General features: G+C 45.7%; 1 protein-coding gene and 1 long non-coding RNA gene across 8 annotated transcripts in view; one reads left to right on the plus strand and one right to left on the minus strand.

Moving 5' to 3' along the window:
- LOC140384679 (leucine-rich repeat-containing protein 4C-like) overlaps positions 1–26553 on the minus strand; it is a 1407047-nt gene that overhangs the window by 589580 nt on the left and 790914 nt on the right. For all 7 annotated transcript variants that reach the window (XM_072466610.1, XM_072466607.1, XM_072466608.1 and 4 more), the window contains one exon: positions 20413–20473. The gene's annotated coding sequence lies outside the window, so the exon portion shown is untranslated. The remainder of the gene's footprint in view (positions 1–20412; positions 20474–26553) is intronic.
- Positions 7138–21811, plus strand: LOC140384681 (uncharacterized). Its single transcript, XR_011933124.1, has 2 exons — positions 7138–7363; positions 20006–21811. It is a non-coding gene; the product is annotated as an uncharacterized lncRNA (long non-coding RNA).

The following is a 26553-nucleotide window of genomic DNA, read 5'->3' on the forward strand; positions in this document are numbered from 1 at the left end:
CCCACCCGCCCTCCTCCTCTAACCTAATAATAAAACCCACTGGTCTGAGGTAAGTACCATATTTTATTATATTATTATTATTTTTTATAAAAATTTAATTTAGTTGTTAGCCAGATCTTGGTAGAAAGTTAGAGGAATGGCAGGGAAGGGAGTGCAGTGTTCCTCCTGCAGGATGTTTGAGGTGAGGGATGCAGTTAGTGTCCCTGCTAATTTTACCTGCAGGAAGTGCTGCCATCTCCTGCTCCTCCAAGACCGAGTTAGGGAACTGGAGCTGGAGTTGGAAGAACTTCGGATCATTCGGGAGGCAGAAGGGGTCATAGATAGCAGCTTCAGGGAATTAGTTACACCAAAGATTGGAGATAGGTGGGTAACTGTAAGAGGGATTGGGAAAAAGCAGTCAGTGCAGGGATCCCCTGCGGTCGTTCCCCTGAGAAACAAGTATACCGCTTTGGATACTTGTGGGGGGGGGGACTTACCAGGGGTAAGCCATGGGGTACGGGCCTCTGGCACGGAGTCTGTCCCTGTTGCTCAGAAGAGAAGGGGGGAGAGGAGCAGAGCATTAGTAATTGGGGACTCTATAGTCAGGGGCACAGATAGGAGATTTTGTGGGAGCGTGAGAGACTCACGTTTGGTATGTTGCCTCCCAGGTGCAAGGGTACGTGATGTCTCAGATCGTGTTTTCCGGGTCCTTAGGGGGGAGGGGGAGCAGCCCCAAGTCGTGGTCCACATTGGCACTAACGACATAGGTAGGAAAGGGGACAAGGATGTCAGGCAGGCTTTCAGGGAGCTAGGATGGAAGCTCAGAACTAGAACAAACAGAGTTGTTATCTCTGGGTTGTTGCCCGTGCCACGTGATAGTGAGATGAGGAATAGGGAGAGAGAGCATTTAAACACGTGGCTACAGGGATGGTGCAGGCGGGAGGGATTCAGATTTCTGGATAACTGGGGCTCTTTCTGGGGAAGGTGGGACCTCTACAGACAGGATGGTCTACATCTGAACCTGAGGGGCACAAATATCCTGAGGGGGAGATTTGTTAGTACTCTTTGGGGGGGTTTAAACTAATGCAGCAGGGGCATGGGAACCTGGATTGTAGTTTTAGGGTAAGGGAGAATGAGAGTATAGAGGTCAGGAGCACAGATTTGACGTCACAGGAGGGGGCCAGTGTTCAGGTAGGTGGTTTGAAGTGTGTCTACTTCAATGCCAGGAGTATACGAAACAGTGCAGAAGGAGGCCTGGCAGGGGAACTGGCAGCATGGGTTGGTACCTGGGACTTCGATGTTGTGGCCATTTCGGAGACATGGATAGAGCAGGGACAGGAATGGATGTTGCAGGTTCCGGGGTTTAGGTGTTTTAGTAAGCTCAGAGAAGGAGGCAAAAGAGGGGGAGGTGTGGCGCTGCTAGTCAAGAGCAGTATTACGGTGGCGGAGAGGATGCTAGATGGGGACTCTTCTTCCGAGGTAGTATGGGCTGAAGTTAGAAACAGGAAAGGAGAGGTCACCCTGTTGGGAGTTTTTTATAGGCCTCCTAATAGTTCTAGGGATGTAGAGGAAAGGATGGCGAAGATGATTCTGGATATGAGCGAAAGTAACAGGGTAGTTATTATGGGAGACTTTAACTTTCCAAATATTGACTGGAAAAGATATAGTTCGAGTACAATAGATGGGTCGTTTTTTGTACAGTGTGTGCAGGAGGGTTTCCTGAAACAATATGTTGACAGGCCAACAAGAGGCGAGGCCACGTTGGATTTGGTTTTGGGTAGTGAACCAGGCCAGGTGTTGGATTTGGAGGTAGGAGAGCACTTTGGGGACAGTGACCACAATTCGGTGACGTTTACGTTAATGATGGAAAGGGATAAGTATACACCGCAGGGCAAGAGTTATAGCTGGGGGAAGGGCAATTATGATGCCATTAGACGTGACTTGGGGGGGATAAGGTGGAGAAGTAGGCTGCAAGTGTTGGGCACACTGGATAAGTGGGGCTTGTTCAAGGATCAGCTACTGCGTGTTCTTGATAAGTATGTACCGGTCAGACAGGGAGGAAGGCGTCGAGCGAGGGAACCGTGGTTTACCAAGGAAGTGGAATCTCTTGTTAAGAGGAAGAAGGAGGCCTATGTGAAGATGAAGTGTGAAGTTTCGGTTGGGGCGATGGATAGTTACAAGGTAGCAAGGAAGGATCTAAAGAGAGAGCTAAGACGAGCAAGGAGGGGACATGAGAAGTATTTGGCAGGAAGGATCAAGGAAAACCCAAAAGCTTTCTATAGGTATGTCAGGAATAAGCGAATGACTAGGGAAAGAGTAGGACCAGTCAAGGACAGGGATGGGAAATTGTGTGTGGAGTCTGAAGAGATAGGCGAGATACTAAATGAATATTTTTCGTCAGTATTCACTCAGGAAAAAGATAATGTTGTGGAGGAGAATGCTGAGCCCCAGGCTAATAGAATAGATGGCATTGAGGTACGTAGGGAAGAGGTGTTGGCAATTCTGGACAGGCTGAAAATAGATAAGTCCCCGGAACCTGATGGGATTTATCCTAGGATTCTCTGGGAGGCCAGGGAAGAGATTGCTGGACCTTTGGCTTTGATTTTTATGTCATCATTGGCTACAGGAATAGTGCCAGAGGACTGGAGGACAGCAAATGTGGTCCCTTTGTTCAAAAAGGGGAGCAGAGACAACCCCGGCAACTATAGACCGGTGAGCCTCACGTCTGTAGTGGGTAAAGTCTTGGAGGGGATTATAAGAGACAAGATTTATAATCATCTAGATAGGAATAATATGATCAGGGATAGTCAGCATGGCTTTGTGAAGGGTAGGTCATGCCTCACAAACCTTATTGAGTTCTTTGAGAAGGTGACTGAACAGGTAGACGAGGGTAGAGCAGTTGATGTGGTGTATATGGATTTCAGCAAAGCGTTTGATAAGGTTCCCCACGGTAGGCTATTGCAAAAAATACGGAGGCTGGGGATTGAGGGTGATTTAGAGATGTGGATCAGAAATTGGCTAGCTGAAAGAAGACAGAGGGTGGTGGTTGATGGGAAATGTTCAGAATGGAGTACAGTCACAAGTGGAGTACCACAAGGATCTGTTCTGGGGCCGTTGCTGTTTGTCATTTTTATCAATGACCTAGAGGAAGGCGCAGAAGGGTGGGTGAGTAAATTTGCAGACGATACTAAAGTCGGTGGTGTTGTCGATAGTGTGGAAGGATGTAGCAGGTTACAGAGGGATATAGATAAGCTGCAGAGCTGGGCTGAGAGGTGGCAAATGGAGTTTAATGTAGAGAAGTGTGAGGTGATTCACTTTGGAAGGAATAACAGGAATGCGGAATATTTGGCTAATGGTAAAGTTCTTGAAAGTGTGGATGAGCAGAGGGATCTAGGTGCCCATGTACATAGATCCCTGAAAGTTGCCACCCAGGTTGATAGGGTTGTGAAGAAGGCCTATGGAGTGTTGGCCTTTATTGGTAGAGGGATTGAGTTCCGGAGTCGGGAGGTCATGTTGCAGCTGTACAGAACTCTGGTACGGCCGCATTTGGAGTATTGCGTACAGTTCTGGTCACCTCATTATAGGAAGGACGTGGAGGCTTTGGAGCGGGTGCAGAGGAGATTTACCAGGATGTTGCCTGGTATGGAGGGAAAATCTTATGAGGAAAGGCTGATGGACTTGAGGTTGTTTTCGTTGGAGAGAAGAAGGTTAAGAGGAGACTTAATAGAGGCATACAAAATGATCAGGGGGTTGGATAGGGTGGACAGTGAGAGCCTTCTCCCGCGGATGGATATGGCTGGCACGAGGGGACATAACTTTAAACTGAGGGGTAATAGATATAGGACAGAGGTCAGAGGTAGGTTCTTTACGCAAAGAGTAGTGAGGCCGTGGAATGCCCTACCTGCTACAGTAGTGAACTCGCCAACATTGAGGGCATTTAAAAGTTTATTGGATAAACATATGGATGATAATGGCATAGTGTAGGTTAGATGGCTTTTGTTTCGGTGCAACATCGTGGGCCGAAGGGCCTGTACTGCGCTGTATTGTTCTATGTTCTATGATACATATTGTAGGTTGCTGCGACCTCGGGGTGCTTTCACTCTGAGGTCATTAATTATTCCTGTCACAAAAGTGAGGCAGTGAGGAACATGTCCTCCTGTGACTGGCTAAGGCTGATCAGCTCCTGGTCAATTCTCTTGATGCCCTCAACGATGACCCTTTGCGAATGAGCCAAGCTCTAGAGTGCTATAGCACTGTCCTTGTCGGCTTGGGACATGTCTGCTTGTGGCTGGGCTCCCTTTTCCTCTGCCTCAACCATCGACGGCACAGTGTGGCCCAAGCCTTAGAGGTCCTGACTCATGGCTCTGCCTTCTTGCCCCAGATATTCCACTGCGGCCACCACACGTTCAGTGTTGGTCTGGATAACACGCATTGTCAGCAACATCTCCTGCGCCTGAATGCGGTTGGACTCTCCTGCTGTACCTGTAGGCACTAGAAAGTCACTGACAACCCCCCTCTGATAATCCTGGTTCTGTATCTGCATTTCTACCAGTGGTGGGATCATACTTCACAGAAGCACGATAACTGTCTAGATGACAGCTGTTCCCTGGAATCAGGCAGCCCTCCAACAGCCTGCTCCGTTGGGAGTTCCTTCTTCCACTTGATGTGCTGCAGCATGTCTGCAGTGCGCACTAGAAGGTGACCCAGGAGTCTCTTCACTGAAATGTCCCTCCAATGTTATAATCTCTGTGATAGTGCGGTTGACAGCAGTGATAAAAAGTCGGTGTCTTCCCCGACGTAGTGTTCCGGAGTGTGCTGGGGATGTGGCTGGGGGGCAGCGACTCCGGACGGCCCTGCCTCATCTGATGATGGTCCTGCAAGAAAAAAGGCAAACTATGGTGAGATCTTGGGAAAGAGTGGTCTGCGGGAGAGGGGCAACGCACTTTCCATCGGGACATCAGTTATAAATTGGCTCTCACTTGTTTGCCCCATGCCGGCCTCCAAGCAGCCACTGCCCTTTCCTTGCCATTGCCCGCGAGCTGCATTGCCCTCTCCTCAGCTGGGGTGTGGACTTGCTGTTCAGGGATGCAGGCTCCAATCTGCTGCCTCGCATGCATGTTCTGGGCCACCTTATCCTAGGGACACAGAAAAGACATTGAGGCGAGTTCTCAGGGGGTCTGTAGCTGGTGGCATGTGCAAGGATCCTGGCCAAAGAGAACAATGTGTTGGGGTTTGGTGGAGGTTTGGTTGTCAAGGAGATGCAGACAGGTAGGGTGTGGTTGGCCTCTAGGGGGTTGAGGGGATGATGTGAGGTGTGAGTGATGGCAGCGATGCCAGGGGCACACAGGTGGTGACTGACCTGAGCTGCCCTGAGGCGGTCATTCATCTTTTTACGCCACTGGTTTCCAGTCCTTCTTGTGAAGCTGGCAGCACTGACCACCTCTGCCACCTCATCCCAGGCGCTGTTGACTATTGTAGGCTGGAGTCTCTGCCCCACACTGGGAAGAGGGTGTCCCTCCTCTCCATAACCGTGTCCAGCATTCTGTACAATTCACTTATGCAAAATCGAGGGGGCAGATCTTCTTTGTGCCGTCATCTTGGCTGGTGTGAGAGTGTGCGGTGAATGGAGCGCTTATAAACAGCTCCAACTTGCCAGGCTCTTTCACGCAAACTCCGGTCCCAGTGAATTGATGTGTTAATTAAGTTGGTTCAATGTTGACTGAAACTGGATGCAGTGAAATTAGAAACAGGCTTCTGACATAGGAGATGGTCCAACACTGTTTTATTGAATTTCCTGATTGCTGTACATAGTCTGCTGTGAGTTGACAGTCTATCAATCTAACTGAAAACCTCCTACTGGCTTGACCAGACTAACTCTCTACCTCATGGTGATAGTGTTCACTGGTTTGTGCACTCTTACTAACTCAGTAGCTGTGTCCTGTAGAGAGAGGGAGAGTCTTAATGCCCTGTGTGCTTTATAGTGGTGGTGTCCTGTCTGGTGATTGGTCGTTATGTGTCGTGTGTGTTCATTCGTCATCCTGTGTGTCAATCACTGCCTGTCTGCATCTCATTATATACATGAGTGGATATTATGACATGAATCAGACACCAGTGGGAATGGGAATTGCTCGCAATTCACGTAGGCAGAGTGCTGTTCGGGAAGGAGTTCCAGGCTTTTGCCCCAGCGACAGCAACAGCGAAGGAACGGCAATATATTTCCAAGTCAGGGTGGTGAGTGACTTGGAGGGGAACCTCCAGGTGGTGGGGGTTCCCAGGTATTTGCTGCTCTTGTTCTTCTAAATGGTAGTGGTCGTGGGTTTGGAAGGTTCTGCCGAAGGAACTTTGGTGAGTTACTGCTGTGCATCTTGTAGATGGTACACAAGGCTGCCACTGTTCGTCGGTGGTGGAGTGTTTGAATGTTTATGGAAGGAGGAGCAATCAAGTGGACTGCTTTGTCCTAGATAGTGTTGAGCTTGTTGTGTGTTGTTGGAGCTGCACTCATTCAGGTAAGTGGAGAGTATTCCATTCCAATCCTGAGTACAGGAACAAGGATGTCTCACTGCAGCTGCACAGGGCCTTGGTGAGAGCACACCTGGAGTATTGTGTGCAGTTTTTGTCTCCTTATCTAAGAAAGGATACACTTGCCTTGGAAGAATTGCGGCGAATGTTCACCAGACTGATTCCTGGAACGGCAGGATTGTCATGTGAGCAGAGATTGGGTTGACTGAGCCTGTACTCACTGGACTTTAGAAGAATGAGAGAGAACCTGATTGAAACTTATAAAATTCTGACGAGGCTGAACAGACTGGGTGCCGGGATATTGTTTCCTGTGGCTGGGAGGCTAGAACAAGGGGTCACAGTCTCAGGATACAGGTAGATCACTGGAGTATGGTCGAGAAATAAAAGATCAGCCATGATTATAATGAATGGCGGAGCAGGTGTGAAAGGCCAAATGGCCTGCACTTATTTTCTCTGGTTCTCTGTTTTCCACAACTTCTTGCAAAGTCTCCTCCTTCACTGGTCTCAGAAACAACGCCTACTCCAACAAGGAAGACTGCCAGTCATTCCTTCAGCACCAGTATCTTGCCAGGAAAGCTGCAATAATTAATCGCTGAAGCAACAGCAGGTTAGAAGGTTTGATTACCCTGTTGTCAGTGAGTGACACCAGTTTAGGGGAAAACACAATGGCCCGATGGTCATAAACACGGGAACACTCACCATCACGGTCTTAAAAATCAATCTGAAAGTTCAACATTTTACAATCAACTGTGCAAAAACCCTTGATGATTCTTGAACCATGTTTTAGATCAATCCCTCCTCAGCTGTCCAAGTACAGCACCTGTGCAACCATTCAGAAAGCAGTGCAGGGAAAAAGCAACTCCAGGTGAGCAAAGAAGGTACACATGATTTCTTTCATTGTAGCAATTTGTAACTCGGCACACCTGCAAATGCCATTCGTTTGTAGTTAATTAATTCATAAGTGAGTCTCTCTTATACAATGCCACAATTTAAGCTGCACTTTAATTATGTGATTGTGGAGGAAAAGCAACTAAATTCAACTCTTTCCATGTTTTCTGAGAAATTTAGTGTGGCAATCGATAAAGGAACTGTTTTGTGATGGTGTGAACTCAGCAAAAGATGTGGAAGAAGGTTTAACAAACAGGATACATGTGTATGTAATAGTTTGAACAGAAGAGTATTCGATATTGATTACTAAACTGTCCCATTGCCCACATGAATTCTTGTTTGTCATAATTCCCAATGCCTCCAGCTTGCACTGTAAAGGCACTTTGCTTGGATTCATAGAATTTATCATAGAATTTACAGTGCAGAAGGAGGCCATTCGGCCCATCGAGTCTGCACCGGCTCTTGGAAAGAGCACCCTACCCAAGGTCAACAGCTCCACCCTATCCCCATAACCCAGTAACCCCACCCAACACTAAGGGCAATTTTGGACACTAAAGGCAATTTATCATGGCCAATCCACCTAACCGGCACATCTTTGGACTGTGGGAGGAAACCGGAGCACCCGGAGGAAACCCATGGACACACTGGGAGGATGTGCAGACTCCGCACAGACAGTGACCAAAGCCGGAATCGAACCTGGGACCCTGGAGCTGTGAAGCAATTGTACTATCCACAATGCTACCATGCTGCCCTTGATGAATCTTTACAGGTCGAGGCAATTGGTGTCAGTTTTGAACAATGAAAATCCTCCCCCCCCATTTCAGAGAAATAGGTGGGAAGGCAAGTGGTGAGGATGAATCTACAGGCGGATATATACTGGTTAAGTGGAAGGGCTAAAACGTGGCAGATTTAATATAATCCAGCAAAATGTGAAGTTGTGCAGTTTAGTAGGAAAAATAAAGGAGCTGAATATTATCTAAATTGAGAAAGATTGCCTGAAAGCTGCAGCACTGAGGGATCTGGGGGTTCTCGCTCATAAATCACAAAAAAATTCAAGCATGCAAATTCAGCAGGTAATAGGGAAGGCAAGTGGAATGTTGGCCTTTATTTCAAAGGCAATGGAGTATAAAAATAGGGAAAGCTTGCTAAAACTATAGAAGGCACTATTTAGGCCATTCCTGTACCACTGTGAACAGTTTTGGCCCCCTTATCTAAGGAAAGGTATACTGGTATTGGAGGCAGTCCAGAGAAGGTTCATAAGGCTTATCCCGTGTATGGGGGGGGGTTTCTTATGAGGAGAGGTCAGGTAGGTTGGGCCTGTACGCACTGGAGTTTAGAAGAATAAGAGGTGACCTGATTGAGACATAAAGGATGGAAAGGGGACTTGACAGGGTAAATGCTGAGAGGGTGTTTCCTTTTTTGGGAGATGTGACATTATGCAAATATACAGCATGTGAAGAGTTAATGTTAGGTTAAGGTAGCCACTAGAGAGAGCTAAGGGACAGTACTATAAATGGCACTGGCTCTTGGGCTCGGGGAGGAGTTTAGATCTGGAGCTAAAGAAGATAAGTTTCACAGTGTATTGCATAGTTAGTTATAATTGTTATAGTTCGTAGATAGAGATAGTGTTAGTGAGTGCAGTTTAATTCTTACATGTATGTTTGCTATTCAGATTAAGTGTCAAACTCAAATTTAGTAGTGTTAATACAATTAGTTTAGTTCTTCAAAAGAGCTTTGTGTATCTTCGTAATCACTATGCCTTTCATCCTGGAAATCCCTCACAAAGATCACTGCAGGACAGTCTGGGACAAGAGAGCATAATCTCAGAGAAAGGGGTCACCCATTTAAGACAGAGATGAGGAAGAATTTCTTCTCTCAGAGGGTAGTGAATCTGTGGAATTATTTACCACAGAGGGCTATAGAGGCTGAGTCATTCAGTATGTGCAAGGCTGAGATGGACAGATTTTGAATCAGTATATTCATCAAGGGCTGTGGGGTTGAGAATTATCATGCAAGATCACTCATTGAATGGTGGAGCAGACTTGATGGGCCGAATGGCCTCCTTCTGCTCCTATGCCTTATGGTCTTTTAGCATCCATTTTAAAATTCAGTTTAAAATGGTGCCTTGACATTCTTGTGACAAGCCAGCTAACAAGCCTGTTTCTTTAATACCATTTTTATATTCCATGTTTGCCACAGTATCACAGAATTGTGACAACGCAGGACGCCATTTGACCCATCTTGTCTGCACCAGCTCTCCGAGTGAGCATTATGAAGTAGTGCCATTCCCCTGCTTTTTTCCCCACATCCCTGCACATTGTCAGAGGGAAACCAACTCTGAGCAGACCCTCGAGCTTAAGGTCAAATGGCTGACACAGGATGGTATTTTGGTTACACTTCTGTATCTGCATGAACATGCAGACATGAACAGTTGATTGATACAGGCAGCAGGCAACTTATCAGACCAACACAAAGCCTTTAATCACTACTGCAGTTTTAAAGGTTTCCGTCTGTAGTCTTCCCTAAGAGAATTCCAATTATGCTGTCTGAAATTTACTTAGAGAAGATTTACCTCTCGACGGCAATGTTCATTACACTCTTATTAAAGCTTCTTTATATGGAAATGCTTGTAACATACTGTAAATACCAATTTTACATGTTTTTTTTGTTGTTTCCTCTGGCACAATAAAGACTCGTAATCCCCAAAGAATCAAGAAGCACAAATCAATTTAATTAAACATTATATCAAATGTCCATAGTTAAGGTCCAACTGTTTTCAGCATTAACATGATTCGAGAACCATTAACTTGACTTTAACAGTACATAAAATTTGATGTATGGAGTTAATGTGTAACAGTTAAAGCACTTCATTACTAGTAGTGATAGCGTGGTTTAACCATTAGCTAGTTAGTTATGCGAAACACATGGTTAGACAGCAAAATGAGCATCTTTGACACTGGACTCAGTTATCTCCTTTACCATCAAAATTCTTCCAGGTCTTCCATTACTGTGGCCAACTCTTATTCGTCTTTCCATACCGACTGGTCATTCTAAAAAGACAGGAGATTCTCACCTTATCATTGAATAAAAGTGAATCAAGGAACAAAACTGGCCAACACCGATTGCTTGGTGAAACTGTTCTTTTCTGCCTCCATCATAGTTGTGGTGCACTCCATTAACATTTTTTGAAAATGTTCTGAGATTAATAAAGTAATCAATTCATTTAAACATAATTTCACCAGCTAAACTCTTGCATAGATTCTGTGATTCAGATAACTGTCACAGAATCATAGAGGTCTACAGTAGAGAAAAGGCCCTTCGGCCCTTGGGTCTGCACTGTCAAAAACAACCCATTTATCCCATTTTACAGCACTTGGCGCATAGCCTGAATGCCTTGGCATCGTAAGTGCGCATCTAAATACTTCTTAAATGTTATGAGGGTCTCTGCCTCCACCACCATTTCAGGCAGAGAGTTCCAGACTCCACCACCCACTGGGTGAAAGGGGTTTTCCTCACATCCCCTCTGAACCTCCTGCCCTTTACCTTAAATCTATGCTCCTAGTCATTGATTCCTCCCCCAAGGGGAAACATTTATTCCTGTCTACTCTATCTATGCCTCTCATAATTTTGTACATCTTAATCATGCCCCCCACCCCTCTCAGTCGCCTCTGCTCCAAGGAAAACAGCCCCCGTCTATTTAATCTCTCTTCATAACTAAAACTCTCCAGTGCAGGCAACATCCTGGCAAATAGAGGAGGCAGTGCCGAAATGGTATTGTCGCTGGACTAGTAATGTTCTGGAGACTTGGGTTTGAATCCCAGCAAGGTAGATGGTGGAATTTGAATCCAGTAGAAATCTGGAATTAATAGTTTACTGATGATCATGGAACTGTTGCTGATTATTGTAACAACCCATCTGGTTCACTAATATCCTTTAGGGAAGGAAATCTGCCATCCTTATCTGATCTGGCCAACACGTGACTCCAGAAACACCAGCATTGCGGCTGTTTCTTAAATACCCTCAGGGATAGGCAATAAATGTTGGCCCAACCAGCAACGCACACATCCCATTGACAATTTAAAAAAAAAAATCTCCTCTGCACCCTTTCCAGTGTTATCCTCCTATAATGTGGATTCCAGAACTGCACACAATACTCTAGCTGTGGCCCAATCAATGTATGCAGTTCCATCATAATGTCCCTGTTCTTAAACTCTATACCTCGGCTAATAAAGGCAAGTATACCATATGCCTTCTTAACCACTGTATCTACCTGCCCTGCTACCTTTGACAAAGGGTCATCTGGATTCGAAACGATAGCTCCTTTCTCTCCCTACAGATGTTGCCAGACCTCTGAGATTTTCAAACATTTTCTCTTTTGGTTTCTACTACCTTAACGGACAGGTGCACATGCACACCAAGGTCCCTCTTGATCCTTGATGGTTCCCAGGGTTCTGCCGTTCATCATATATTCCCTTGCCTTGTTTGTCCAACCCAAGTGCATCACCTCACACTTTTCCAGATTGAATTCCATTTGCCATTGATCAGCCCATCTGACCAGCCTGTCTATATCCTCTTGCCTCTCGGCACGGTGGTGCACTGATTAGCACTGTTGCCTTACAGCACAAGGGAACTGGGTTTGATTCTGACCTCAGGTGACTGTGTGGAGTTTGCACATTCTCCCCATGTCGGCATGGGTTTCCTCTGAGTGCTCCGGGAGTTTCCTCCCACAGTCCAAAGAAGTGTAGGATAGGTGGATTGGCTGTGCTTAATTGCCCCTAGTGGGGTTACAGGGACAGGGTGGGGGTTAGACCTGGAATAAGGTGCTCCTTCAGAGGGTTGGTGCAGTACCGATGGACCGAATGGCCTCCTTCTGCACTGTCTGGATTCTATGAAATAATCTAAGGCTATCCTCCTGACTATATACCACCCCACCAATTTTTGTATCATCTGCAAACCTACTGATCAACCCTTCTACATGCATGATTAGATCATTAATGTAAACCACAAACAGCTAGGGCACCAAGTTACAACACCTTGGGCAAGTGTGCAGTCAATTCCAGCATCACAAACTCCAGCGTCCCAACATAAACGAATCAACCAATAATTTGTGCATTTCCCAGAGATCTTTGACCCTTGAATGCTCCAATGAGTTACAGGCACCAGATTTGTAAGTAAAACATTTTTAAAAACTAATTATTTATAACAAGGAAAATGATGAACAAATAATGCTAAGAATGGAACAATGGTCTGCCATTCGAACTATTCCCCAAACCCTGTCCTCCACCCAGACACACACAAGACAAACATGTGGTAGGGGTAGGGACAGGATTGAAAATAACAGTGATTAAAAGGGCCTGAGATGGTTCTTTGCTGCTGAGGTAGTGTTTTTTGTAGCTGACGATCTTCCAGGGACGGCAAGTGTTGCAATATCCCTTAATTCAAATCTTCAAGCTGGGCCACTAAGGCCGGATTCTCAGGCTGTGGGATCTCCTCTAAGGATACGCTTCAACTTTTGTTGAGCTGAGCCTTACCCTCGGAAGATGCACTTCAGGTCTGTTCAGTTTCTGATATGTGGTCAGCTTCAGCAGACTCACCAGCAATTTGACTCAGTTAAACAGAGTATCAGAGCAGCATTTTTAGCAAGGCCTTAAAGTGGCCTGGTACCTTTAATGTTAGAGGAATCTAGAAAAATCCCCATCCCCAGCTTTGTCTTCAGGCTTTAAATGCTCACTGACAGTTCTGTTTACCTAAAGGAGTTCCAGCTTAGATTTGAGAGAGAATTCCACCACTTCAGCTCAACTGAGGAGAAAACAGTGCCTCCAACTGGGGTTTCCGAGAGAGATCCACCCAGGGAGAGAGAACTTAAAGCCTTCTTCAGCTCTGTCCCAATATGAAACTAAAACCAAACATAAAAAGTCACCCAGCAGGGCGTTCCAGAATAAAAAGCACCAATTCGCATCAAGGATCTGCTTAGCCCTGGCGATTGCAATGGAGTTAATTGGCTGCGAGCGAAGTCTGTGAAGTTGCGTCACTGCTGATTAAAGGTGTAGGCCCAGCAATGCCTGGCTGCAGGAATTATAACAGCCAAAAGAACAGGAATTACAATGGAAACAAGAGTCCAAAAAGGATTCACAAGAGGGTTCCTTACGCCCAACACTGGTCTCTGCGGGACCCCACTGGGCACAGGCATCCAGTCTGAGAAACACCCCTCAACAATTACCCTCTGCTTCCTGCCACTTATTCAATTCTGGATCCAATTTGCCAAATTTCCTTGGATCCCATGGGCCTCTACCTTCACTATCAGTATCCCTGATGTGGAGATGCCGGCGTTGGACTGGGGTGAGCACATTAAGAAGTCTTACAACACCAGGTTAAAGTCCAACAGGTTTGTTTCTATCAGTATCCCATGTGCTGTCTATTTGCAAAACACAATATTAGATGAATTACGAAACATGTTCCTGAATCAATATCTTACATATTGAATAAATGTGCTGTTACATTACTGGCATTGACTGCTCAATTACATTTCAAATGACTAGCTAAATTTTTTTTTGTGAAACAGAACATTTCTGCAACTTTTGAAAAAATATATGTATACATTAAAGGTGTGTTCCTGTTTGAATATATGCCTTTAGTGTGGAATACAATTGGGTTTTGGATGTATGTCTTATTCCATTAGCTTACTTTGTTGCTGCTTTTACCCCTCCACTTATTGTCAGATTAAAAATCATTAAGGTCTATTAAAGCAGCATTTATTGAATCTGGGTTTGTGCAACATATCTTATGTATGTTAAATTCCCTGCAGCTGTACATTTAATGGTAATTTCACTAATTTCATCACTAGTTGTAAGACCGATGTTCCATTCAAATTTAATTTCCTTCTGGGTGTGCACGAGCAATTCATCTGCCTATCATATTCCAACAAACGCTCAGTAATAGAACAATAAGCTTGACTCCACAAAAACATAATTCATCTAAATACAGAATTCATCTAAAGAGCAATACTCTACTAATGCATTTCCAATGCACATGATCTATAGCCAGAGTACACATATGGTGCATCATCTTAATCCAAACATTAAGGGCGCAATTTAACGCAAAAAAAGTCCTATTTTGAGTGTGAATAGCGAGGTTTTTCTCGGAACCTGCAACGCCAAGAACGGCCCTGCTATGAAGCGGGATTCTGTTTCTTTGGGGTGCCTCTGCAGGGAACGCCCCACCGAGGCTGCATTTTGTTCACTTCCTGCACTGGTTAGCTCAGCTACTGCCCCGATTTCTCCCTCACACGCCACGGTCTCCAGAAAATACCCAATAATGCCCTGGCAGTTCCCCCCTCTCCCCAGCAAGTGGCACAACTGTCAGTCCACTGTTGTGCCTTTGGAAACTTTTCTTTTCTTTTATAAATTTAGAGTTCCAATTATTTTTTCAATTAAGGGGCAATTTAGCGTGGCCAATCCACCTACCTTGCACATCTTTGGGTTGTGGGGGCCCCACGCAAACATGGGGAGAATGTGCAAACCCCACACTGACAGTGACCCAGAGCCAGTATCGAACCTGGGACCTTGGCGCCGTGAGGTAGCAGTGTTAACCGCTGTGCCATCGTGCTGCCCCTTTGGAAACTTTTCTTACCTCTTCTCTCACCCTCAGCAGCCATGGCGCCCGGTTCCCGTTTTTCAAGACTAGGCGGAGCATTGCGGGAGGCCGGAGATTACCGGGTCGGCCCATTAATGATATGTTAATGAGTGTTATTGTACAATTTGCATGCCCACGCCGGCTCAGGGCATGGAACGCATTGATGCTGCCATTGAGGTTCCGGAGCATGGCACTCTGCTATGTGCCCGACACCGACCTCGACTTACACCCGATGCCCGAATCTCTGCCCGATCGCAATTCATAATTCCGGCCTCGTTGGACAGAGAATCCCGCCCCATAAAGTTTGGTTATCTTTCAAAAACATGGAGGGACAGAGTCACAGGACTGCTAATGTGTTTTAACTACAAGGAAAAACATTTATTAAATATGAAAGGTTGGATCATGCTACAATATCCCTTCGTTTAGCAAATACACACAAATTTTAAGATTAACATGGATTACAAAGAATTTAAGATACGGTAGTGTCCATTACAGAAATAACCCTTTAAACACAGAGACTGACTGTGGTGAAATAAACTCTCCATTGTGAACACAAGTGAACATCGGTGGATTTCTCCTCAAAATCCCGACCCCCTCGTCCAGATGATTATCACATGAAAATTTCAAAACTCCTCTTCCAAACTAAAAGCACTTTCAAATTGTCTTCCCAACACTTCTTTCCATTAGCCGTTTGCATTCTGAAATCCAGTCCAAGTGTTCTAAATGACTCTTTTAAAATAAGCTCCCTCTCTACTTTTCACAAAGAATCCATCATCCAGAATTTTCAGCTCCCCTTCAGGATTTCTTTGTCATGACTGTTGTGCAATCTGCTCACAATGGTTTCAACCTAGATAATAAACTCAATGTTACTGAGGGGAAGAGTAGACAGGGAAGAGGTGATGAACGCAAAGGGACAGGTGGTCTGAGGTGCATTTGTTTTAATGCGAGAAGTGTAGCAGGTAAGGCAGATGAACTTAGGTCTTGGATTAGCACTGGGAATATGATGTTATTGGTATTACTGAGACTTGGTTGAGGGAAGGGCAAAACTGGCAACTAAATATCCCAGAGTATAGATGCTTCAGGAGGGATAGAGAGGGAGGTAAAAGGGGTGGAGATGTTGCATTACTGGTCAGAGATGATATCACAGCTGTGATTAAGGAGGGCACGATGGAGGATTCAAGCGCTGAGGCAATATGGGTAGAGCTAAGAAATAGGAAGGGTGCAGTAACATTGTTGGGACTTTACTACAGGCCTCCCAAAAGTGAGCGTGAAGTAGGGGTACAAATATGTAGACAGATTATAGAAAAATGTAGGAGCAATAGGGTGGTTGTGATGGGAGATTTTAACTTCCCCAACATTGAATGGGACTCATGTAGTGTTGGAGGCGCAGATGGAGCAGAATTTGTAAGGAGCATCCAGGAGAGTTTTTGAGAGCAGTATGTAAATAGTCCAACTCGGGAAGGGGCCATACTGGACCTGGTATTGGGGAATGATCCCGGCCAGGTAGTTGAAGTTTCAGTCAGTGATTACTTTGGCAATAGCGATCACAATTCCGTAGGTTTTAGAATACTCATGGACAAAGACAAGAGTGGTCCTAAAGGAAGAGTGCTAAATTGGGGAAAGGCCAAGTATAACAAGAATGTGGATTGGGAGCAGCTGTTTAGGGGTAAATCCACATTTGAAAAGTGGGAGTCTTTTAAGGAAAGGTTGATTTGAGTGCAGGACAGACATGTCCCTGTGAAAATGAGGGATAGAAATGGCAAGATTAGGGAACCATGGATGACGGGTGGAATTGTGAGACTAGCTAAGGTGAAAAAGGGTGCATACATAAGATCTAGGCGATGATGAACTGATGAAGCTTTGGAGGAATATCGGGAAAGTAGGACAAATCTCAAACGCACAATAAAGAGGGCTAAAAGGTATCATGAAATATCTTTGGCTAACACGGTTAAGGAAAATCCCAAAGCCTTTTATTCATATATAAGGAGCAAGAGGGTAACTAGAGAAAGGATTGGCCCACTCAAAGAGAAAAGAGGGAATTTATGCGCAGAGTCAGAGGAAATGGGTGAGATTCTTAATGAGTACTTTGCATCGGTATTCACCAAGGAGAGGGACATGACGGATGTTGAGGCTAGGGATGGATGTTTAAATACTCTAGGTCAAGTCGGCATAAGGAAGGGGGAAGTTTTGGGTATTCTAAAAGGCATTAAGGTGGACAAGTCCCCAGGTCCGGATGGGATCTATCCCAGGTTACTGAAGGAAGCGAGGGACGAAATAGCTGGGGCCTTAACAGATATCTTTGCAGCATCCTTGAGCATGGGTCAGGTCCCGGAGGACTGGAGAATTGCTAATGTTGTCCCTTTGTTTAAGAAGGGTAGCAGGGATAATCCAGGGAATTATAGACCTGTGAGCTTGACGTCAGTGGTAGGCAAACTGTTGGAGAAGATACTGAGGGATGGGATCTATTCACATTTGGAAGAAAATAGACTTATTAGTGATAGGCAGCATGGTTTTGTGCAGGGAACGTCATGTCTTACAAACCTAATAGAATTCTTTGTGGAAGTGACAAAGTTAATTGATGAGGGAAGGGCTGTAGATGTCATATACATGGAGTTCAGTAAGGCGTTTGATAAAGTTTCCCATGGCAGGTTGATGGAAAAAAGTGAAGTCATATGGGGTTCAGGGTGTACTAGCCAGATGATTAAAGAACTGGCTGGGCAACAGGAGACAGAGAGTAGTGGTGGAAGGGAGTGTCTCAAAATGGAGAAACGTGACTAGTGGTGTTCCACAGGGATCCGTGCTCGGACCACTGTTGTTTGTGATATACATACATGATCTCAACGAAGGTATAGGTGGTCTGATTAGCAAGTTTGCAGATGATACTAAGATTGGTGGAATTGCAGATAGCGAGGAGGACTGTCGGAGAATACAGCAAAATATAGATAGATTGGAGAGTTGGGCAGAGAAATGGCAGATGGAGTTCAATCCAGGCAAAAGCGAGATGATGCATTTTGGAAGATGTAATTCAAGAGCGGACTATACGGTCAATTGAAAAGTCCTGGGGAAAATTGATGTACAGAGAGATCTGGGAGTTCAGGTCCATTGCACCCTGAAGGTGGTAAGGCAGGTCAATAGAATGGTCAAGAAGGCATGCAGCATGCTTGCCTTCATCGGACAGGGTATTGAGTACAAGAGTCGGCAGATCATGTTACAGTTGTATAGGACTTTGGTTAGGCCACATTTGGAATACTGCATGCAGTTCTGGTCGCCACATTACCAGAAGGATGTGGATGCCTTAGAGAGCATGCAGAGGAGGTTCACCAGGATGTTGCCTGGTATGGAGGGTGCTAGCTATGAAGAAAGGTTGAGTAGATTAGGATTGTTTTCGTTGGAAAGACGGTGGTTGAGGGCGGACCTGATTGAGGTGTACAAAATTATGAGAGGTATGGACAGGGTGGATAGCAACAAGCTTTTTCCAAGAGTGGGGCTGTCAATTACAAGGGGTCACGATTTCAAGATGAGTGGGGGAAAGTTTAAGGGAGATGTGCGTGGAAAGTTTTTTTACGCAGAGGGTGGTGGGTGCCTGGAACGCTTTGCCAGCAGAGGTGGTAGAGGCGGACACGATAGCATCATTCAAGATGCATCTAGACAGATATGTGAATGGGCAGGGAACAGAGGGAAGTAGATCCTTGGAAAATAGGCAACAGGTTTAGATAAAGGATGTGGATCGGTGCAGGCTGGGAGGGCTGAAGGGTCTGTTCCTGTGCTGTAATTTTCTTTGTTCTTGTTCTATTGAGTCCCAAACTCCATGGAAATGGCATCAAACATTTGGGGCGAAATTCTCCCCCAACGGCGCGATGTCCGCCGACTGGCGCCAAACACGGCGCCAATCAGACGGGCATCGCGCCGGCCCAAAGGTGCGGAATGCTCCGCATCTTTGGCGGCCTAGCCCCAACATTGAGGGGCTAGGCCGACGCCGGAGGGATTTCCGCCCCGCCAGCTGCCGGAAATGGCGTTTGTTGCCCCGCCAGCTGGCGCGGAAATGCGGCGCATGCGCGGGAGCGTCAGCGGCTGCTGACAGTTTCTCGGCGCATGCGCGGGAGCGTCAGCGGCCGCTGTCAGTTTCCCACGCATGCGCAGTGGGGAGAGTCTCTTCTGCCTCCGCCATGGTGGAGGCCATAGCGGAGGCGGAAGGGAAAGAGTGCCCCCACGGCACAGGCCCGCCCGCGGATTGGTGGGCCCCGATCGCGGGCCAGGCCACCGTGGGGGCACCCCCCGGGTCAGATCGCCCCGCGCCCCCCCCAGGACCCCGGAGCCCGCCCACGCTGCCTGGTCCCGCCGGTAAATACCAGGTTTGATTTACGCCGGCGGGACAGGCAATTTCTGGGCGGAACTTCGGCCCATCCGGGCCGGAGAATCCAGCGGGGGGTCCCGCCAACCGGCGCGGCCCGATTACCGCCCCCGCCCAATCTCCGGTACCGGAGACTTCGGCGGGGGCGGGATTCACGGCGGCCAACGGCCATTCTGCGACCCGGCGGGGGGTCGGAGAATGATGCCCTTGATGTCCCCCTGAAATCTGCATTCCAACTTTAACTGAGACTGTCTCTTTAACTGACAACATGTGTCTGTTTTTCCCTTGAATTCTCCTGAATAATATCTTGGCCCAATGCTCTAGTTATCTGGACTGTATGTTTTATTTTAGGAAGTCTGTGTCTTTGCAGCTATTTTGGCTTGTCTAGCTTCTCCTGGCAAAATTGAGAACTGGTGTCCTTCTTCAATTGCAAACACATTCAAAAGCCTTCCGCCCTTACAAGATCTCCAGTTGCTAAGCAATAATTGCTACTTCTGCCAGCCTTTATTTACTCTGCACCCCATAACCCTGTCTCAGCACAATAGAGGCACAGTTGGTATTGAAACCAAACCCTACACATATAAATACCTTTTTCAAGCATCAATCTAACTCTGAGTTTTATCCTTCTTTCCACAGAAACATTCAATGAAACCCACCTAAAACTATACTTCATTTATGTTGTTGACCAATACAAATATAACATCCTGAAAGCTTCCTTTGCTTTCCGATCAGTCTCAAACATAACAAATCGCGACTATGGAATAGGAAGGACTGAAGATATAAATGAAAATTACCTTGAATGTTAACAGAAGATATTTATATTGAATTTACAGAATTGTGGTCACCCTAGTTTACTTAAAGTGAACGAGTAAATTAGGTATTTGTAACATATTTTATGTAAATATTGTATTCTTGATACTTTTTGGGTAATTTTCCAATTTAATGGAATGTGTCAGTACTAACTCAAATAATGCAATATCCATGTCATGACAACTTTTTTTGCATTAGCTGGAATAAAGTTACTGAAATAAATATTACCATACCTGTGGTACTGACGTAGAGGCCACAACTTGGTAGTAGCGCAACGGAAAACAAATGCAATCTCTGAAAAATAAAATTGAGGATTATTTTTACACCACTATTCATTCCTTCATATTCATATAATGGTTTATGAAATGATTTAACTAATTAAAAATATTGGGTGTGCTAAAAATATCTGACAATAATTGCCCCAATCTCTTTACATTATCTTTTTTAAAATAAATTTTGAGTGCCCAATTCATTTTTTCCAATTAAGGGGCAATTTAGCATGGCCAATCTACCTACCCTGCACATCTTTGGGTTGTGGGGGCGAAACCCATGCAAACATGGGGAGAATGTGCAAACTCCACACAGACAGTGACCCAGAGCCGGGATCGAACCTGGGACCTCGGCCTCTTTACATTATCATTCCATTTATAAGTCATCCGTTTCTAATTGGTGCTAGTGTGTTACAGTTCACTTTGGAAGTTCAAGTTGCTCTGGCAACATACACTTTTACACGCATGTTGTAGTCTGGAGCGATGGACAGTGATGGTAGAGGCTCCAAAGTTCTTTCCAATTGAATAGTTGAACAGGAATCTCTCCCAGTCTAACTATCTCCCATTGGTTTGTGTTGGAAGGATTAGCCGGTTGATAATCAACCTGTTTGGCCATATTATGAATCACCTCACATTTAAAAAAATAAATTTAGAGTACCCAATTCATTTTTTCCAATCAAGGGGTAATTTAGCGTGGCAAATCCACCTACCCTGTACATCTTTCGGTTGTGGGGGTGAAACCCATGCAAACTTCACATGGACAGTGACCCAGGGCCAGAATTGAACCTGGGACCTCAGCGCCGTGAGGCAGCAATGCTAAGCACTATGTCACCGTGCCACCCATGGATCAGCTCACTTGACCATCAAGTCCTGAGGTAGCACATAAACCTGGAAGGTTCAGCTCAGAAGCAAGGATGCTACCCCATTGTACCATCAGAGCTCCTAATCTATTAGCAACTACCCTTCAATAAATTCTTAAATGCTCTCCTGCTATGTGCAAATTAATTCCATCATTTGATCACTATTTAACAATAGTGAGACAGTACCCATACTCCGTATACTCACCCGATGCCTGTGTCTATGTATTTGCATTGTGTATTTAGCATAAGCCCTATGTTTTGCATGTATGGAACAATCTGCCAGGACTGTACGCAGAATACTTTTCATGTGGCAATAAATCTAAATCTAAGAGTCAGAAAGCTATCCCTTTACATTGGTTTTGGCTGCACACTTTGGTCAGCCAACATAACCTTGAAATCATATATGTCATGAGTATTTCCAGCTGGCTCCATGTATGCCGATGATTAATTTGCTCCATGTGAATGTGTTCACACCACTGCTACATAAAAATGTGGTCTGAAAATGTCTTGGCTTTACATTTATTTCCTACTTCATTTTTAAAAATTAATTTCTATTTCACCAGTTTACATCAGCAACTTTACGCAGCATAGACTTGGACCAAGTATAAGCTGGCAGGTGTCCTGCATGGAAGTTGCACAAAATGTCAATCAACAGAAGTTCTCTCATTGATTTGAAGCATGCTGCTGGGTCAGGTGGTTATTTCTGGATGCCCTCCTGATACATTCCTAATCCTTATGGGAATTCAGGAGTCACAACTGTCAGAAAATTCTCTTCTTCTAAGTTCTTCCTTTCAACACACCATCTGCTACCTACTGGGGTTAAGACTAGTACTGGAACATTCAACCAGTGTAATATAGTCTGTAAGGTAGGCACTTGCAAATTAAAATTTACACCCATATAATAGTAGTTTTCCTGAATTGTTGAACTTATCACTAACCCTTATCAGCTCCGAATGTTATGCCTTGGGAGTCAGATGTGATCTGATGCCAGTGAAGTCACCCTATCATTAAAAATACTGTAGGTGTCACTTATGTGCATAGAAGTATGTACAGGCATTAAATGAATAATGCATCAAATCACTCCGATCTCCTGGTAGTGAATCAATGCAGAAATTTGAATCATAATTTGCAAACTCATTGACTGCGATCCACCGACCACGCTGCGCTGGGATCTACCCAGCTCGCAACACCAAGTGGGGACCAGAGGAACGGCATTCATGGGGGTTGCCAAAGGGATTGGAGGCCCCCAGTTCCATGGCCTTTGGTGCCCTGAAACTGCTGGTGCCACCTGGGTACCCTGGTAAAGCCACTGCCAGGGTGCCAGTTTGGCACTGCCAAAGGCTGTCAAGGGATAGCCTGGTCATTGCCAGGGTACCAGGTTGTCATTTTGAAGGCTTTCAAGGGATTTCATGACCTTTGAAGTGTATGGACTTTCGTGGAAGCCTCTGACACTTCTAAGAGCTGCTGCTTTGAACACCTCTGACTGAGGCAGCAGGTGTTAGGAAAGGGTAAGTGAAAATGCAGTGATTGTTCAACCTACTGCCTGGACTGCTCTTCAGCTTTCAGTCAAGAATCTCTGTGAGGGGGGGATGTCTTACACCGGTCTTTGATGGGAAGGGACTGGGAGTTTCTGATGGGGGGCCTCTTTTGGGGGTTTATATTGGGGGTATGATGGGGCGTCTGATGGGGGTGGTCATTGATTGGTGGGGGGGTATTATGGGGGTCGGCTGGGGAGCTCTGGATGGCAGAATTTGCAGGGGCATCTACAATACACACCTACCCCCTTGACACCGGAGCATCGGAACGGAATCTGCATCTTCAGCCCGACGCACGATTCTCTGGCCGAATTGGGAACCTCGCTATCACCGGTGAAGAATCCACCTCTACATCTCCAAGGGCGGGAAAGTCCGGCCCTTCTTGCCAGCAGGATCTCCCGGTCCCATCAAAGGTGGGTTCCCTGATGGCGGGCAGGTGAGCCATATAAAATAACATAGACTTTGGTAAGACCGGTAGAAATCTCCAGCGGCCAATGGATTTGGATTTTGTTTATTGTCACGTGTACCGAGGTACAGTGAAAAGTATTTTTCTGCGAGCAGATCAGCAGGTCATTAAGCACATGAAAAGGAAAGGAAAATAGAAGTAAATACAAAATAGGGCAACACAATGGCAATTCGCCTCTGCCCTCAGAAATCACAGCGGAGGGGCCCAACCCGCAGCCAATAAAATACTTCCTGAATTGTGGTCACTGTTGTGATGTCGGAAAACTGCAGCTAATTTGCACCCAGCAAACTCATGCAAAGAGCAATGTGATAATGACTAAGTAATCTCTTTTTTTGTTGATGACAACGAATGAACGGACATCGCGCAACAATCACCAGGCAGGAATGTTCCCTTCCAGTCGGGGAACACTTCAGCAGTCAAGGGCATTCAGCCTCTGATCTCCGGGTAAGCGTTCTCCAAGGCGGCCTTCAGGACCCGCGACAACGCAGAATCGCCGAGCAGAAACTTATAGCCAGGTTCCGCACACATGAGTGCGGCCTCAACCGGGACCTGGGATTCATGTCGCATTACATTCATCCCCCACCATCTGGCCTGCGAAATCCTACCAACTGTCCTGGCTTGATACAATTCACACCTCTTTAACCTGGGGTTACCCCATCTCTGGATCTGTAAGGATTTAATCACCTGCTAATGGTCGCATTCCTAGCATTGTTTGGCATCTTTGAATTTGTCTATATATGTGTTTCTGGAACAGACCTCTTCATTCACCTGAGGAAGGAGCAGCGCTCCGAAAGCTAGTGACATCGAAACAAACCTGTTGGACTTTAACCTGGTGTTGTAAGACTTCGTACTGTCTTTTTTTGTTGATTGAGCGCTAAACATTGGTCAGGACCCCAGGGAGAATTGTGCTCCTCTTTTTTATAATAATACCATGGGATCCTTTACACTCACCCGAGCAGACAAAGGGAGCCCGGATTAACATCTCAGCTGAAAGATAGCACCGAAAACAGTGTAGCACTCCCTCAGTACTGCACTGGGGTGGCAGCCTTGAATTTTCAGCTCAAGCCCTGGAGCGGACTTGAATGTGGACCTTTATGATTCAGAGGCAAATGTGAGATGAACTGAACTACACTGATAGTTGTCTGCAATAATACAGATATGACTGATTCAGGCAGAGATGGTACAATCTTGATAATACCACCCTCAATGTAATCGTATTAATATATCACAAATCACTGAATCACAGAACTTCATCATTTCATTTTACATTTTACCTTATCTGATTGTGAGACAAAAGACAATGCTAAAATATTTTTGCATTAAACCATGATATCTCTTTAGTGAAGTAAACAATCCAAATTTTAATCGGAGAAGAAACCTCCTTGCATCCTTTATTTGAAAGTCACCATCAAAACCAAGCTTTGTTGCATATTTGGCCAATTATAATACAGAGCCGTGATCTACTGGCCATGCTGCGCCCTAAATGTAGCGTATCGCATAGCACCATGGCCAACAAATGATAGGAGACCCCGCCCCGGGATCTATCGGGATCATAACACGATCTCGCTAGATGCTGCGATGTGAAGTCTGCCCATTGTGGGTGGGATCACATTTTGACATTTCTGTATAATAGAGTGAGACAGCTAGTCTCACTCTAATATGTAGTTCCCTGAGGTAACCAAGGCATTGTGATCTATCCCTTTCGTCTTGGAGACCTCGGACGAGTGTCATTCAGTACTCGTCTCCACAAACGGGGACCAGATGGAATGGGACGCGTGAGGGTCTCCCAGGGCATTGGAGGCCCCCAAGATCATGCCCCCTGGGTGCCAGCCTGGCACCTTGAAAGTGCCACATAGGTGCCAGACTGGTGGTGTCAAGCTGGCATGTTTTACACAGTGTTGATCGGGCCGGGGATGCCGTGTGCAGGTGTGGAGTGTGCGGTGGGTCATACAGATTTTGTAACCATCCATTACATCAGAAGGGTGCCTTTCACAGTTTAATTGACAGCTACAAGTGTTTATAGACTCTTTGCTGTTGCTCCATTAATTCCAATCTTTTTCGTTATAAGGGATTATGCATTTGAATGAAATGTTTGATGTTTGTTGTAATAAGACTTTATTTATTTGGAGGAATGTAAATGTGGTAAACAGGTTTTCAGAATTAGATTTTTTAACAATATAGTGAAGTCTGCAGGTTGAAATTGAAACTAAACTTATTGTGAGATCAGGGGCTGGGAACACCAACTCCCAGAATGCTGGGGTTTTCGCATTGCTCAGACTAGGAGTGGGCAGCGCATGCTCAATCTGGTGTTTTGGAGTTCTTCACGTCAAACACAAGGGCCCAGTGCACCTGCGTGAAAAAGAAATGGTGCAGAAACAAGATTCTGTGACCAGGGAGCAGTGTGCCATATCAGAGGAGAGATCCAGACAGGGGGACAGGGATAGGGGACAGAGAGAGGTCCCAGACAAAAAGAAAAAGATCGAGAGAGGAGTGATGAAAGAGGCTCCAAGTAGTAAAAGTGCTGTGATTGTCAGACTTCTAAGCAACGAGGGCTTCGGTGAAGCCCTGAAGGGAGCAGAAGGTTGGTGATCCTGGGCGGTGGGCCGATAAGGCAAAGGTATCGCTTTGGAGCAGTAGTATTCTTCTCAATATGATTAAAGAAATGAAAGTGTGCCTGTGAGTTGTTACTGGAATGCAGATTTGGTAATTCAGGGGAAAAGAGTCTGAGGAGACAGGATTGAAACCCTGCAAGGTGAGCTGCTGTTGAGGCTGTCTGAGTTGGAGTGTTTTCTGCAAATTCCAAGGCGAGATCTATAAAGACTGATCCCTTGGGAAAGAAATCCACTGCACCCTTGCGCAGTGAGTTCCAGGTTATCACCACTCATTGTGTAAGAATGAGTTTCCTTACATTTTTTTAATTCAAAATTTTTTTTTTCCAATTATTGGGCAATTTGCCGTGGCCAATTCACATACCCTGCAGATCTTAGAGTTGTGGGATTGAGGACCCGCGCAGACATGGGGAGAATGTGCAAACTCCACACAGACAGTGACCCAGGGCCGGAATCGGACCCGGGTCCTTGGCAGCATGAGGCAGCAGTGCAAACCACTGTGCCACCGTGCCGCCCTCACATTCTGTCTCTTACCCATAAATCTTGAATTGTAAATCCTGTGAGGACTTTGCAACGTCAAATACCATTGGTTTCTCTGACAAACTTATAGACCGGGATTCTCCTGTCGCCAACAC

The sequence above is a fragment of the Scyliorhinus torazame genome, chromosome 10 (genome assembly GCF_047496885.1).
Source record: "Scyliorhinus torazame isolate Kashiwa2021f chromosome 10, sScyTor2.1, whole genome shotgun sequence".
NCBI classification, from domain to species: domain Eukaryota; kingdom Metazoa; phylum Chordata; class Chondrichthyes; order Carcharhiniformes; family Scyliorhinidae; genus Scyliorhinus; species Scyliorhinus torazame.